We start from the raw sequence: 5,769 nt of genomic DNA, 5'->3' as shown, positions 1-5,769 counted from the left end.
ACTCGTCTCCATACCATTCTGAGGGAAATTTGGTTGTGGAGAGGAAAAACCGGGATTTAAAGCAATCTTTAACAGCTTTGAGTATTAGGTTCAGGTGGTAGTTGGGTCAATCATTTATATGGGGTACAGCGGGCCTTGAATAACATGCCAAGAAGTTCTCTAGGGGGTGTCACTCCTTATGAGGTCCTATTTGGGACGAGAATGGGGGTACGTGATCTCGATTATGAAGGCACAGTGGCGGATGAAAAATCTTTTGACATCAATAAACGTTTAGATGTTTTACAGGATCTGAATGAATCCAAGTCACTACAAAGCAATGTGCAGGTAAAGCGGACCGCCATAGGGGAAGTCAAGTCAGTCACGGCAAGACCTGTCTGGATCCCTAAAGTCGCGGATTTGGTCAAAGTAAAGAGAGTGGTCAAAAAAGAATTTTGGCCATCATACAGAAAGCCTGTACCTGTCCTGGCCGTTGAAGGAACAAGAACTGTACTTCTGCCACCTCTTGCCAGGAAAAAGAAGAAAAGATTTGTCTCCATTTATCTGATAAAACAGCACTATGTGGCCGATACTGAATAGTAGGCCTCGTGGACTCCTGAGTAGCCAACGTCTTACTCTCGCTACCATACAGGAAGTTCAAACAGAAAGACTCATCACATTTGAAGAGTCTCCCATACGGAATGATAGACCGTGCAACGATGCCATGGAAGTCGTTCCTCTTGAAACTGAAATTCATAGTCAAAATGAAAGACACCTTTCTATTCGACCTAACACTGATGTCTACATAAATTTGCCTCAACAAGAACCATCTACAAGTTCAACAAAACCTGCTGAACGACCAAAAATAGATCGAACTGCATCTGGCTATTTCATCAACTTCGACACCTTTTCATTGGATCCAAGTGAACCTGAAACAACACCAGCCCCAATATCTCGGCAACAACAAATCAAAGACTTCTTCATCTTTGTTAAAAAGACATACCTGGTGCCTCCTTGGCTGAAACTTTGGATAATCACCGGTATACTGTTCTTTCTTTCTGGTTAGGCTTAGTGACAGTTTTCAGCTTACTTATTAATGGTACTTACCTTCAACAAAGCTCTGCAGCATCAAAAGTGAATCTGATTCTGAAACCTCATTTTTCATCACATCGTGAACAAAGAGAATTTTCATCAGTGAACATTACAGCAGTTCCTATACCTGATGGTATAGTGTGGGACAAGGTTGATTATGATATATTTGGCCCAACCAAACATTTAAAAATACCTCATTTATTTAAAATTTCCTTAAATTATGTCATTACCTCAACATTTTCTGATGATTGGGATTATGAAACTGTAAATAATATGTTGTCTGATTTAGAACAATATGCTGCATTTTATAATAATGAAATGTTGGAAGACACGTCAGATTTTAACACCATGTATTGTTATCAACATTATGGTCATTATTTTCTACATAAATCCAGTAACCATAGGAGTGTTTACATATCACCAATGGGAACATTACCCTACACCACCAAAAAGTAGTTCAAAAACATTTGCACAAAAATTTTCATATTTTTCAGGGTTCAATATTTCTGACCCGACCTCATATTACTATAAGGTTGTATTGACATCTGCACAGAAAACTATGCAGACCAACACCAAACAGATTTTGCCAGAAATGTTCATATTTTTCAGGGTTTAATACTCCTGACCCAGCTTCCTACTACTATAGGGTTGCACCAACATCAGCACAGAAAAATATGCTGATCAACACCAAACAGATTTACTCTGCTTCTTTCATTTCCCAAGTGTCTGAACAGGGTTTCGACTTCTGGAAGGACACTATAGGCGCTAAATTCAGTCTGGGGTTCTAGGGACAGGCAGGTCCACGGGATAGATGCGCTATTTAGAGCATGCCTCATTCCTCAGCAGATGATATTTCTCAATGATACTGTGCAACAGACTACCTGTTTTGGAATGGCCAAGAACAAGGATTTAAACACACCTTGGCTTCCAACACCATCGCATACCAAGGGCAACTTTACATCACACGAAGGGATTACTTTAGATTATATTATACAATACAATAGACCAGACTCCGATTGGAAGGAATGGTTAGTTTGGCCCACAGACACTAATAGAGGTCAGGATAATTCCGAGGTACGACCAAAGAGCTCAAGATCCATAGTCCAGACCTATGCTACATACAAAGAGAACATCCAGGGGTAGTGACGTCATATAGTGTTAGGAAGTTATGCCTTGTTTGGCTAAAAACCTAAACACTAACACAGGTGAAACAACACATATCCTTACTTACAGAGGATGTGGACCTACAGAACTTTTATTGTGTCCCAGAAAACCACGTCAGAATTGTTTCTATTATGCTGTCTATAATGAAATTTGGAAAAACTCCCAACAAGAAGCAGGGGAGAGGCTTCGAGACATACATAGGGTTAACTTAGAAAAAACAATTGCCATAGTTGTTAATGGCATGACTTCATTAACTTTCAGGATTGATTCGCTGGGCAACATTGTATCTTCTGCTATTGATATACTAGAACAAGATTTGTCCATTCTATAGGACGGGCAATCACAATTATGTTCTGTTATGTTATTAAGCTGGATACTGCAATCATTTCACGCAGGTTATGTGCCTTGGTGTTCAATCAAAAGTACATCACTGTTTTCTGCATACAATCTAATGGAAAAACAGATGAAAATGGCATGACGGGGAGCAAAATATACAATGTTGCGTACTGAAAAACTGGATAGATTACCTTTCACTGTGGCAGAATCACCGACCACAGAATGATTGATCCATGGCCATATAGCATTACCGGTCACTACTTTCCAGTTTCAGTATTGCCTAGAACAGCAACAGGCAGGCAGATATGAAGAAATGGGTAGGGAATTCATCAAGCAATCATGGGAATTACCGTACAGATTTCGATGCAGGAGTAGGGATCTAGAAGTGTTTCTAAGTGGTGCAAACTGTGAGAACGCTTTAAGTGGATCTCTCATATGCCAGAATATTATGCTGCATAGGACCTGCAATGCTTCAGTAGTGAACCTATCCTTTCATTTGAGGGGCACCCCGGCAGCCATGACTACTCCAGTATTCAGGCTACTTTCAGATGGAAGTTACTTGATGCTGAATAATCAAGGTTGGTGTGGGATGCTTCCGGGCATCGCATATCTTATCACCGTGAGTTCCAGGGTTACTTGATGTATGCAGGTATTGTTTCCACCGACACACACAGTCTGGGAGGTGCCGCTATGGCCTTCATTGAATGTTTCTTTAATATGGTTTGATACTCTAAGCAGAATAACATTTATTAATTTATTTCATTTATTTTATTTTGAAAGTTTTATAGAGCGCGAACAAGACCCTTGCGGATATCAGTAAATAGAGTTCTTTATACATTAATTAAAGGCAAGTTGAAGTACATATACAAAACATCTTGGAAAAGGAAAGTGGTAAGATACAGCACAAAAACTATCCCGTTACGTCAGGTAATAAGGAAGATAGAATGTCTAGATTGTCTAGATGGTCCCTTCTCATAGTAAGGGTAGTAGCGAGGGTACATTTGGTCTCGAAATTTCTTTGGACCTTGCTCAGGTGAATTTGGCCATGAGAATCGATTTTACTTCCTATTTGAAAGAAGCAGTGGAGGGGTTCATTCTGGTTTCTGGGTGTAAAGCATTCCAGATTCTGGGCGCCATCCCTGAGAAGGTTTGGTTATATGTTTTCTTCTTGTTGAATCTTTGAGGTTTCAGTGATAGGTTTTCTGCACTTCTTGAAGATCTGATCCCACCAGAGATCGTCAGTTTCTGTGCTAGATAGCTGGGTGCTTTGTGATGCACGGCTTTATGCGTCATACACGCTATTTTCAAATGAATTCTGGCTTCCAGAGGTAGCCAATTCAAGGATTTTAGGTCCGGGGAGATGTGGGAATTTCTTTTAGAACCAGTGATGAGTCTCGCTGCAGCATTGATTGAAGCTCCTAACGGTGCCTTTGTAGCTTTTGGTAGGCCACAAAGAGAGACACGTCCGTACTCCATTCTAGGGATAACTTGCGCTTGTTCTGCCTGCTTGAAGTCATTGATGGGCCAGAAGGGTTTCAGCTTCCTCAGTGTGTTTATCTGGAAATTTACTCCCTTTGTAGCGTTGCTGAAGTGTTTTTGCATATTGAGGTTACTGCCAAGAGTTATTCCCAGTGATTTCGCTGAGTCCACGATGGTTGGTTGAACGCTGAGTGCCGTAAGACCAGTCTTGCATTATGGGGACTTGGGCGGGTGGAGCTCTTAGAAGGAATTTGTTTTTTAGGGCATTCAATTTGAGATGGTTTTCTGCCAGCCATATCTGGATATTCCTAAGCGTTGTGTTAAGCAGTTTGATGTCTTCTAAGGTGTGGATCTTAAGGTATAGTTGTGTGTCGTCAGCATACATGTGGTATTGCACGTTAGACACGTGTAGGATTTCGGTGAGAGGTTCCATGAAATGGTTCTACAATGTCGGGGATAGTGAGGATCCTTGCGGAACTCCCAACATTACTGGGACGGGTTTGGACAGGGAGTTGTTGACCATGAATTGTTGTGTCCGATTTTGGAGAAATTAGGTAAACCAGTTTAGCACTGATCCTGATAATCCCATTCTATGCTTCAGCAGATCTATCAGGTTCTCATGTTTGACCGTTTCAAAGGCTGAAGAGAGGTCTAGGAGGATGAGTAGGCAGGATCCATTCTGATCAAGGATTTGTAGCGAGTCGTCAATTATACGTGTCATCCATGCTTCTACAGAAAACTGTGCCCTTAATCGCCGCTCGGGAATCTATTAATCTCCAGATAGCAAGGTCCTTGGCTGAGATACAGGCACTCATATGTATAAACTGCCCTTTCCATTTCACAGAAATGGTAAATTGTATCTTCTTTAACATGTCTGATACGACGGGTATAGTCCACCTATTTAAGGCCGTACGTTCTGGGCTGTTAAGCACCGTTCAGATGGTCCTCGGATTTATACCAAACTTCATACCTATGGTACCCCCCTACATGTCCATGGACAAGGTGGCAGGCACTGCGCGGTGCCTGCTACATTGTGCATGGAAATGCACAACATGGCATTTTACCATTGCAGCGGGTGCTGCACCCAGCAGCACCCGTCACAATGTTAAAATGCCGGATGCAACCACCACGGTGGCAGTCGCATCATGATCAGGGGTGTAGGACCACCGCATGGCAGGTGGGCGGTCCTGTTCCTGCTAGGATGGCGTGTGGACTCAGGTCCCCCACCATCCTAATAGGCCCCTAAGTGAGCACCAGTGACTCAGTGATAAGTAATACACTGTTTTCACAGTCCTGAGGGATCAGGGTGGTCATGTTCGATGGTTGGCAAAAACTATTCTCTCCTTGGTAAGAGGAGTTTCTAGTGGCACTATGAGCTAGCTGGTACAGAGGCCAACATACCCGTTGGGGGTGTTTAGAATCAGTCTGATACCAATCCTACATTGTATGATGTCCAAACGTGCAGATCCTATATGGGTTTTATAGGAACTACATGACAGAAGCAAGAAAGGTGCAGAAAGAAGCAAGGGAGGTACAGACAGAAGCAAGAAAAGTCCAGAAAGAGGCAACTGAAGTGCAGAAAGAGGCATGAGAAGTGCAGAAAGAGGCAAGGGAAGTGCAGAAAGAAGCAAGAGAGGTGCAGAAAAAGGAATAAGACAAGAGATGTGCAGAAAGAGGCAAGAAAAGTACGGAAAGAAGCAAGAGATTTGCAGAAAGAAGAGA

The sequence above is a fragment of the Triturus cristatus genome, chromosome 12 (assembly GCF_964204655.1).
Source record: "Triturus cristatus chromosome 12, aTriCri1.1, whole genome shotgun sequence".
Classification (NCBI taxonomy): domain Eukaryota; kingdom Metazoa; phylum Chordata; class Amphibia; order Caudata; family Salamandridae; genus Triturus; species Triturus cristatus.
The sequence above is the reverse complement of the archived record's forward strand: the minus strand, read 5'-3'. Positions refer to the sequence as shown.